The following is a 10,378-nucleotide window of genomic DNA, read 5'->3' on the forward strand; positions in this document are numbered from 1 at the left end:
GTTAGCCCCCTAACTTGGTGGCTAACGTTGGCGCCACACACCACAACAACTTGAAGGGGTATACTTCCAACAAGAATAACTTGAGCTACAGAGCTCCAAATGAGGTGATTCAAGAAGCATTGGAAAGTAAGAATCAAGAGCTTTCCAAGCATATATGGCACTGCATGGTGGACACTAAAATTGAGGGAGAAAACTGCCCCGCAATGTGCATAAATGAACATGGTGGCAACCTGCAGTGAGGCCACTTGACCTCTGCACCTTCGATGGGGTATAACTCGAGCTGTAGAGCTCCAATTGATGTGCTCCCAACGGCATTGGAAAGTAGACATCCAGGGTTTTCCAACAATGTATAATAGTATGGGGTGGACAATACGTTTGAACCTCCAGAACTGGCGTTTTCGCCAACGTTTGAGGCAAACGTTACCTCAAACGCTGCACACCAAAGCCAGCGACCATGCCCTCTTCAAATGATCATAACTTGAGTTGTAGATGTCCAATTGAAATGATTCCAAGTGAGTTAGAAAGCTGACATTCAGAGCTTTCCAACCATATATGATAGTCTATTTGGGCATAAAATTGGCAACATGACAAGAGGACAAAGTTGGCGCCATAAATGTGCATAAGGGAGGCCAACGTTAGGGTCAAAGTTAGACCCCTAACGTTGGCACCAACGTTCATACCAGCAAGTTTTGTGGGCTGCTATGAAAAGTTGGAGCCAAAGTTAGACCCCTAACTTTAGCTCCAACTTTTGGTCCAACTTTTGCAAACTCAACCCGGTTCAATTCGGTTCCTCTTCAAACTCCAAGAGCTATCAACCAAGGCCTTTATCAACCCAATTCCATCAAGAGCAAGGGCCCAAATGATCATCACTCAAAGGCACAAGAAATAGATAAAATAGGAATTTCATTTAATTGTAATTTGTTTTTAATTTCATTTTCATTTCCATTTTTGTAAAGCCTATATAAGGCATCATTTTCATATTTGTGGGGAGGCTGGCTCCACTAGGGAGCACTAGAATTTGAGAGCTCTCTCTTTAATTTTCTTTGTTTTGAATCTTGGGTGGAGAATTGAAGGTGTTCTGTTTCATTCTCCCTCTGAGATTTCTCTTTGTTTTTCTTGCTGCTTTTAATTCACTGCACTTCAAAATTTCAATTCTGTTTTGATTCCCAGCATCCAATTTCCTTTATTCTTCCTACAATTTAAATTTCCAGTTGCGTGATCTATTGCTCTTTTTAATTTCCAACACCCCAGCCCCTTTACTTTTCATGCAATTTACTTTTCTTGCAATTTAAGTTTCAGCTATTTTACTTTCTTGTTCTTTAACTTACTTGCAATTTTACTTTTTGCAACTTTAATTTCCCTGCAATTTTTACTTTCTGTTGCTCAACTTCACACAATTCACTCTATGTTAGCTTGACTAAACTAATCACCCACTAAAGTTGCTTGATCCATCAATCCCTGTGGGATCGACCTCACTCCTGTGAGTTATTATTACTTGATGCGACCCGGTGCACTTGCTGGTTAGATTTGTGTGTTTTGGGAGAAATTTATTTTTCACCAAAATACTCATCATCCTCTCCATCAATCCCTTCCTCCATGTTCCTATCCAAATCAACAAAGCAAAAATTAATCAAAATAGATGGCGGCAAAAATGAAATGCAATAACTAACTTTTGAAATTTTCATAAATTGACCAAAACTAAGTGTTCCTCATAAATGAAAAACCAACGTGACTTCTTGCAATTGTGCTTATGTGAACACCAAACTTAGTGTTTGGTCATGTGGTACAAAGAATTAGATTCAATTCCTAGGATGTACATATTATGACCATTATGCATCATCATAGGTGCCTTGCACACCAAACTTGTTGTCCACCATAGGATCCATGCAAGAGTTAAATTTAATCCTTGTCACCTTTGATTCAATCATCATGAAGATTACTTTATTATATACTTTCAAACATAAACTAAAAACAATGCAGGGCATAGATCACTTATCATGAAATTCAACACTTTAAGCAATTTGACTCTCATCATTCATACCTATAGCATATGTGGAACACCAAACTTAATGTTTAGCTATATACTTCAAGAAAATGCTTGAGTAGATATCCTAAGATATCTATATGTTCATCGTGCTTAAAGATCATCTTAAGGTGCCTTTAGGCACACCAAACTTAGAGGTTGATCATATGCTTCATGAAATGCTTACTGCAATTATTAAATTGTTTATGAAAGTCTGAATTCATGATACAAAACCATTTGTTATTATTACTAAAGCAGGAAATGAAAAATGCTAAACATGGACTGCCTCCTATGAAGCGCTCGTTTATTGTCACTAGCTTGACATTTGTTCTCTGTTAGGGAGGTTGATGATCATAGTGCCTCGGTTTGTCTCCTCTCACTGTGAGCTTTCTTCTAGTATCTTGTCTGATGATATCTATGTGCTCCAATGAGAGGATCTTGCTGACAATGTAGTATTCAGAAGGATGTGGAGGTGTTTCCAACTGTTGATAAATCAGCTTCACTTTGTCTCCTGGTGAGAATCCTTCTGCTGGAATCTTCTTGTACCTCCACCCCTTAGGCACCTTTTTCTTACTCTTCTTCCCTTTTCTTGATGACTCTTCCTTCTTGGTGATTTCAATGTCAGGAGCTTTCTTCTTCACTGTCCTCTAGTGTCTTTTTTGTAGCTCCTTTTCAGCTTTTCTGTCCTCTTGATCTTTCTGCTTCTCTTCAATCTCAGTCTTCTCCACCAAGGGTGAGTTTGTGAGTGATTCCTTGGGCTTCTCCTTCCAGTTTAAGTCCTCATCCTCAATCTTCATGCAGTTTTCCTTTTTAGCAGGAAGTTGTATTTCTTTGAAGACATTAAGAGTTATTTGTTCATCGTGTGCCCTTAAAATCATCTCTCCTTTTTCTACATCAATGATGGCTCTTGCTGTGGCTAGAAAGGGTCTTTCCAGTATAATTAAATCAGTTTCTTCTTCATCTAAATCTAGAATCACAAAATCTGCAGGAAAGATGAACATGCCAACTTTGACTAGAAAGTTCTCTACCACTCCATTGGGTATTATGAGGGATCTATCAGTTAACTGCAGTGACATTCTGGTGGTTCTTCACTTCTTCTATTGATAGCTTTCTCATCATAGAAAGTGGCATCAAATTGATGCTAGATCCTAAATCACACAAAGCTTTGTCGATTGGTATGTTTCCAATGGTGCATGGTATGAAGAAACTCCATGGGTCTTTGAGTTTTGGTGGTAAGCCTTTCTGAATCACAACACTGCACTCTTGGGTCAGGATCACCATTTCTTTTTCTTTCCAGCTCCTTTTCTTGTTGATGAGTTCCTTGAGGAACTTTACAAGAGTAGCATTTGTTCTAAGGCCTCAACAAGTGGAAGGTTGATCTCCAACTTCTTGAAAATCTCCAAGAATTTGGAGAATTGTTGGTCCTTGATCTCTTTGTGCAACCTCTAAGGGTAAGGTAGTGGAGGAACATATGGCTTCTCCTCCTTTTTCTGCTCCTATGTTTGTGCCTCTGAGACTTGCTTGCTCTTCTTTGAGGCTTGTAGTTCCTCATCCTTCTTGGGATCCTCCTTGTCATGCTCTTCATCCTTTGTTCCCTCTTTGTTGGCAACCTTGTTATCATTCTCCAATGTCTTGCCACTCCTAAGTTGTATGGCCTTGCCTTCTTCCTTGGGGTTAAGAATGGTATCACTTGGGAATGTGTTGCTTGGTCTCTCAACAGGTTGCTTAGATGGTTGCCCAATTTGCCTTTCCAGGTTCCTCAAAGACGCTTCATAATTCCTGCTAGCCATCTCTTGATTCTTCATGAGTTTCTCCATCATTATCTCTAAGTTGGAGATTCTTTGGGATTCTTGATGTGGCTGTGGTTGAGTGTGGGATGTTGATGGTTAATGAAAGTTGGTTGGGGTGTTTGAAGGGTTGTTTTATGGGTAGTATATGTATGTGCGGTTATTGTTTTGGGATTTTTCGTATGGATTGTTGTTAGTGGGGTGGTGGTTTTTATTGCTTGTGTTGCAAAAATTGTTGGGGTTAGAATTCCTCTACTATTGGATCTGGTTTTCTCCCCATCTTATATGAGGAGTTGTATGTGTCCCCATGAAAGTCATTTTGGCCATAACATGGGTTGTGCATGTATTGGACTTGCTCAGGCTGCTGCTCAGTGTTGTATCCTTCACAACTCTCTTTATGTTGTCCCCAAACAGTTAGAGGTTGACTTGTTGTGCTAACTACAGCCAATTGCAATCCGTCTATCCTCTTTGATATCATCTCTATCCGTTGTTGAAGTTGCTAGTGCATTAGCTTGTTCTGGGCTAAGATGACATCCACACCTTCAAGCTCATAGACACCTCTCTTTGGGGCTGCTTGTCTCTCCGAGGAGTAGAAATACTGGTTGTTGGCTACCATATCTATGAGATCATGTGCCTCTTGTGAAGTTTTCATCATTTGGAGTGACCCTCCTAAAGAGTAATCCAAAGCTTTTCTTGCTTTCATAGAGAGGCCCTTATAGAAGTTTTGGAGCTTCACCCATTCACTAAACATGTTGGGAGGACATCTTCTGATTAGTGCTTTATACCTCTCCCAAGCTTCATATAGTGACTCTCCCTCCAATTGTCTGAAAGTTTGCACATTAGTCTTGAGCTTGATGATTCTTTAAGGGGGGTAGAACTTGGCCAAGAATTTGCTAACCAAGTCATCCCAGTTTGTGATGCTTTCCTTTGGGAAGGTTTTCAACTATTGAATAGCCTTGTCCCTTAGAGAGAAGGGAAATAGCAGCAGCTTGTAGATGTCTGGATGCACCCCATTAGTCTTGACAATGTCACATATCCTCAAGAAAATAGAGAGATGTTGATTTGGGTCCTCCGAAGCATTTCCTCCATACTGGCAATTGTTCTGAACTAAGGTGATGAGCTGAGGTTTAAGCTCAAAGTTGTTGGCAATCACATTTGGAGTAAGAATGCTACTCCCATAGTTTCTAGGATCAGGGATAGTATAGGAGGCTAGCACTCTCCTGGCAGGTTGACCATGGTTGTTGGCAACCTCCTCAGGTGGATTGTGCATGTTTTCCTCCATGACTTGATCAAGATCCTCCTCTGAGTCTCCTTCTCCAATTACACCCTTCACTCTTGCTTCTCTTCTAAGTCTCAGGAAGGTTATTTTGGATTCAGAATCAAAGGAAGTAGAGGCACCTCTTCTTCCTCCTGGCATACACAACACAAAACAAACAAAAATGACAAATGAACACTCTATTGCTAGAGTGAATGTTAGAGTTAGTGGACTCAATGTGTCAAACAGTTAATATGATTGTAAGAAAACAAAAGAAAAATGCCTAATCTAGACTATCACCCACTTAGTCATTGTCAATCTAACTCAATCCCTAGCAACGGAGCCAAAAACTTGATGCACGGGAATTTGCACAACACAAATCCCATTCGGCAAGTGAGCCAAATCGTCAAGTAATAACTCACAAGAGTGAGGTCGATCCCACAGGGATTGATGGATTGAGCAATTTTAGTTGGGTGATTTGTCTAGTCAAGCGAATATTGAAAGGTCGATCCCACAGAATATGAATCCACAAGGAAAGTAGAACAACAAAATGTAGAGTACTAGAAATTTAAATGCTGGAAGGTAAAGGACAGAAACTTAAATGGCACAGAATGTAGAGTACTAAAACTCTAGATGTTGAAAGCTAAAGAAAAAGAAACTTAAATGACATGAAATGTAAATGGCAAGAAACTAAAGAACTGAAATGTAAATATCAAGAAACTAAAAGAGCTGAAACTTAAATAGCAAGAAAGTAAAGGCAAGAATGTAAATAGTGATGAAAAGTAAATTGCATGAAACGTAAATGGGAATTGGGTGCTAGAAAATCAAAGAAAGCATAAATTCAAATCAATTAAAGTAAACTCAACACAATTGAAGTGAAGAATAACAAAGAGAAAGATTCATTAGGGATTGGAGATATCATAATCCATCATGAATCGATGGGTCTCAACTTTATTGTCAATCATATGAAGTAGATCTATGGCGGATTGTAATTAATTGAGTCCCAATTCTTTGGCAACCCAATTTCTCTAAACAAAATCAATTTTCCAATTCCTTGATCTAATTGTCATGAGAAGAGGTTAAGTGCATTTCTCTTATCCATAAGCCACACAAGCTCTCAAGATCTCAATTCCTCCCGAATGGTGTTGATCAAGAGAGTTGTGAGAGATAGAGCATCAATCTAATTTCCATGATTCCCCTTTTGAGGCTCACATATAAATTCAATGGATCTAAACCCCCTTCCGAAGTGAATAGATGATGCGTGGAATTTTGTATTGCTACAAATTTCTTTCGACAAGTATACCGAATTTGTCGTCAAGTAAAAACTCACAATATAGTGAGGTCGAATCCCACAGGGATTGATTAGTTGAGAAACTTTAATCATAGGAGTGTTCTAATTAAACTAAACAGAATTGAGTTTAGATTTGAAGAAACTAAATGGCGGAAAATGTAAATAACAAAGAATGTAAATGACGAAAAGTAAATGGCAGAATATAAAGTGCAGAAAGTAAATTGCAGAAAAGTAAATGGGAATGTGGATGATGAACATCTAAGTAAACAACAGAATGTAGAGAATGGGAAGATAAGAATAGGAAAGCTCATTGTGTTTAAGAGTTGTTGCATTATCCGGATCAAGTTCATTCTTATCTCTTCCTCAATCCATGCAACTCATTGATCTCTTGGCAATCCTAGGTGATTGAATCCCAATTCCTTGGCAATTTAATCGCTCTAAGCTTGAACAATTACCCAATTCTTTGATCTAATTGCTCATGGGAAGAGATGAAGTACAATTACTGATTATACCACATGTTTTTCTAAATCAAAGTATTGGTAGGATTATATGTCACTATATCCATCTAACCCCCAATCTAGTCCAACATGAGAAAGCATTTCTAGCATAATTTCCTCATTCCTCTTCTAAGGCTCAGAGGAAATCCAAGTATGAGCAATCTCTCTTCCGGGACAATTACTCAATTGGATGAAGATCGAAAGCTTTCAAGCAAATCAAAGAGAATGAAAAGAAGAAGGTAAGAACTAAGATTGATCCGTTGAATTACAACAGAGTTCCCTCCCCCCAATGAAGTGGGGTTTAGTTGATCATGGCTCTGGGAATGGAAAATGAAAATGTAAATTGCATTGAAAGTAAAGCTGAATTATAGAGAAAAGTAAATTTGGGTGTTTACAATCCTGGAACCCCCCGAGTCCCAATCCCCTTTCTAGTTCAAAACTAACCCTATATATACTACTTCTCTGATCTTCAGTTAAGTTTGCAAGTCTTTGGATGTGGGCCCTTAAGCTCAGTTGAAGCAGTTACAATCTCAGTGAGCTTTGCTAAGCTTGCTGGAAGAGTTTGAGTTGGGTAGCATTCATGTTAGTAAGGCTGTTAGTGTGGTTAATGTTAAGTGTAAATTCCTGGTTCAAAGATGTTAGTGACACTAACTTGGTCACTAACGTCTCCAACCCCTTTGAGTCACATTGACCCCACCGATAGTGGCACTAACGTGGCCACTAACATAGCCTTTCCTAACCCTTAATCACGTTATTGGTGTTAAATTCACCATTAACGTCCAAAACATCCTTTCCTCCACGTTAATGGCTCATGTTAATGGCATTAACAAGGCCATTAACGTGGGTTACCTTGGCTTCGAACACGTTAGTGGTGCTAACTTCACCACTAACGTTGCAAACTCACCCTTTATCCACGTTAGTGGTGGCCACTAACGTGGGCTTCTCTAGCCATTCCTCACGTTAGTGGTGTTAACTTCACCACTAACGTCTTGAGCTCTTCCTTCTTCCACGTTAGTGCCCACGTTAGTCGCACTAACATGGCCATTAACGTGGGCTTCTTGGCTTTCGAACACGTTAGTGGTGTTACCTTCACCACTAACGTTGCAAGCTATCCCTTCTTCTACATTAATGGCCATGTTAGTGGCACTAACATGGCTCTTCTCTACTTTCTCTTACCTAAAATTAATCAAACAAATTGCATCAAAACCTTGCTCTAATCACGAGATAATGCATCACTTATTGCAACAATCAATCCTTGCTTTATTCTCATGAAAATATTTAGAATTCATAATGTTTGATTGAATCAAGGTATGAATGCATACTCAACCAAATACTTGCTTATTGCCTAAGAAAATGCATGAAACTATCCTAAAACATCCCCAAAATGGCTTGTGAAACTAGCCAAAATGCCCTGGCATCAATAGATCAAAATGAACATAGAAGTTATCTCTTAGCTACAACAAGCGGATTGAGAAGAAGAAGAGTTTCATTCAATCATGCGAATTACAATAGAGATCCTCCCCCTAATGATGTGGGGTTTAGTTCACCATTTCTCAACAAAATAAAAAAGACAAGAAAAGTACATGAAAGTAAAACAAAGTACAAAAGAAAATGACTCAGGGTTTCCCAATTAGGGTCCCTGCTTCCCAGCCTCTTTCTAACTTCAAAATATATCCTATTTATACACTTTCTAGATCAATCTTCAATTCATTGGATGTGGGCTTTGGCCTTAGTTGAAGCAAGTTAGGAGTGACTCTTTTTGACGTTGACATAGATGTTAGCTCACTAACGTTCATAAGCTTGCATGGGTGCCATTGAAACTGGAATTGGCCTTGGCGTTAGTCACCAACGTTTAATGCACTAACAGTGGCAGTAACGTTGCATGCATAAGCCACTTTGGGCGTTGCCACTGGCGTTGGTCACTAACGTTGGTGCACCAACGTTCTTTCAGTCACGCATACGCATCGCCCATGCGTATGCACACTAGCAATTTTTCCAGCTCCAACTTGAGAATTTATCGAAGACGTTAGTGTGATAACTTGAAGTAATGTTAGCACACTAACATTGGCACCATATTTTGCTAGTAACGTTGGTGAGCCAACTTTGGGCCACCAACGCTACTCCTCATGCTTGGCAACGTTAGTGGGCAACGTTGGTGAGCCAACTTTGGTCCACCAACGTTGCTCCTTATGCTTGGCACAACGTTGATGGGCAAAGTTGGTGAGCCAACGTTAGCCACCAACGTTGCTTTCCCATTCCTTAACAACGTTGATGGGCAACCTTGGTGAGCCAACTTTGGATACCAACATTGCCTCCTCCTTCTCTGCAACATTGATGGGCAACGTTGGTGAGCCAACTTGGGCCACCAACGTTGCTTTTCCTTCCTTGAGCCAATATTGATGGGCAACGTTAGAGAGCCAACGTTGATGGGCAACGTTGGTGAGCCAACTTGGGCCACCAACGTTGCTTCCTCTGCTTCTTCTCTGCCCTTTCTTTGCCTCTCTTTACCTATTATCAACCAAAGAAATGAATCAAAGCTTTGCCATAATCACAAGATAATGCATCATTCATTACATCAAGTAATTCTTGCATTAATCTCTTGAATATGTTCATAATTAACAATGTTTGATAGAATCAAGAAATGTATACATTAATCATCCAAATGCTTACTTATTGCCTAAGAAAGTGCATGAATCCAAGTAAAAATAATGAAAAAGGCTTGTGAAACTAGCCTAAGATGCCTAGCCATCAACAACACTCCGGAAGAGATCTCAGAGAACTTTTCAAACAAGAAACAGAAAATACAAGCATGGCAACCGAATAGAACAATGAAGAAGATGCAAGGGAGGTTCTTGGTGACTTCACTGCACCAACTTCTAACTTCTATGGAAGAAGTATCTCCATACCTGACATTAGAGCAAATAACTTTGAGCTTAAGCCTCTATTAGTCTCTCTAATGCAACAAAATTGCAAGTTTCATGGACTTCCACTGGAAGATCCACATCAGTTCTTATTTGAATTCTTGCAAATTTGTGACACTGTAAGGACCAATGGAGTGGATCCTGTGGTCTACAGACTTATGCTTTTCCCTTTTGCTGTTAAAGACAAGCTAGGATATGTTTGGATTCTCAACCTAAGGAAAGCCTAGACTCTTGGGAAAAGTTGGTCAATGCTTTCTTGGCCAAATTCTTTCCACCTCAAAAGATAAGCAAGCTCAGGTAGAAGTTCAAACCTTCAGACAAAAAGAGGGTGAATCCCTCTATGAAGCTTGGGAAAGATACAAGCAATTGATCAGAAGGTGTCCTCCTGACATGCTCTCAAAATGGGCTATCATAGGTATCTTCTATGATGGCCTATCTCAGATATCCAAACTGTCCTTGGATCATTCTGCAGGTGGATCACTCCACTTGAAGAAAACGCCTGCAGAGGCATAGGAACTCATTAAAATGGTTGCAAACAACCAATTCATGTATACTTCTGAGAGAAACCCTGGGAACAATGGGGTAGCTCAGAAAAAAAGAGTCT

The 10,378-nt window shown here is 39.6% G+C and overlaps 1 non-coding gene across 1 annotated transcript; it reads right to left on the reverse strand.

The window, feature by feature from the left end:
• Window positions 1–10,063: 10,063 nt before the first annotated feature.
• On the reverse strand, window positions 10,064–10,166 carry LOC148577294 (small nucleolar RNA R71). The gene has a single exon (XR_015903391.1). It is a non-coding gene; the product is annotated as a small nucleolar RNA R71 (small nucleolar RNA).
• Between the last annotated feature and the right edge of the window lie 212 nt (window positions 10,167–10,378).

Source organism: Arachis ipaensis, chromosome B1 (assembly GCF_059453495.1).
Source record: "Arachis ipaensis isolate K30076 ecotype BB chromosome B1, ASM5945349v1, whole genome shotgun sequence".
Taxonomy (NCBI): domain Eukaryota; kingdom Viridiplantae; phylum Streptophyta; class Magnoliopsida; order Fabales; family Fabaceae; genus Arachis; species Arachis ipaensis.